We start from the raw sequence: 467 nt of genomic DNA, 5'->3' as shown, positions 1-467 counted from the left end.
GGTCTTGAAGAGCAATCACTTGGACCTCTACCGTATCTTACTTACCCCAGTTCCGCTTAATCCCTATTAAACTTCTTCTTCAGCCCATGATTGATTTATTGAACTCGGCTTTGACTTCCCCTTGCCCACTAGAGCTGTTCCTTCAGCGGAAGAACTTATCCGTCCTCCCGTTGATTGATAAGGGGTTAGAGAATCTAATCACTCCCTAGAAATGCCATCCCCTCCTTCTGTTCAATCCCTCCCTCGATCCTTTGCTTCGTTGGTTTGGTTGCTTACTGATACCCTTCAAAGTAGTGTTCAAACCCCCCTTTTCTTCTTCATCCTCGTTGGTCCTTTTGACATAACTCCGCTTGAAATTATTTCCTACCTTCTGTCCTTTGTAGTAAGGTAGGTTTGGGTATAGCAGGACTTGAACCTGCGACCATTAGGTTAAAAGCCCAATGCTCTACCAACTGAGCTATACACCC

At 45.2% G+C, this 467-nt stretch overlaps 1 non-coding gene across 1 annotated transcript; it reads right to left on the bottom strand.

The window, feature by feature from the left end:
* Positions 1 to 394: 394 nt before the first annotated feature.
* On the bottom strand, positions 395 to 467 carry TRNAK-UUU (transfer RNA lysine (anticodon UUU)). The gene has a single exon. It is a non-coding gene; the product is annotated as a tRNA-Lys (tRNA).

Source organism: Arachis duranensis, unplaced genomic scaffold (genome assembly GCF_000817695.3).
Source record: "Arachis duranensis cultivar V14167 unplaced genomic scaffold, aradu.V14167.gnm2.J7QH unplaced_Scaffold_633524, whole genome shotgun sequence".
Lineage (NCBI taxonomy): Eukaryota > Viridiplantae > Streptophyta > Magnoliopsida > Fabales > Fabaceae > Arachis > Arachis duranensis.
The sequence above is the reverse complement of the archived record's forward strand: the minus strand, read 5'-3'. Positions and strand labels throughout refer to the sequence as shown.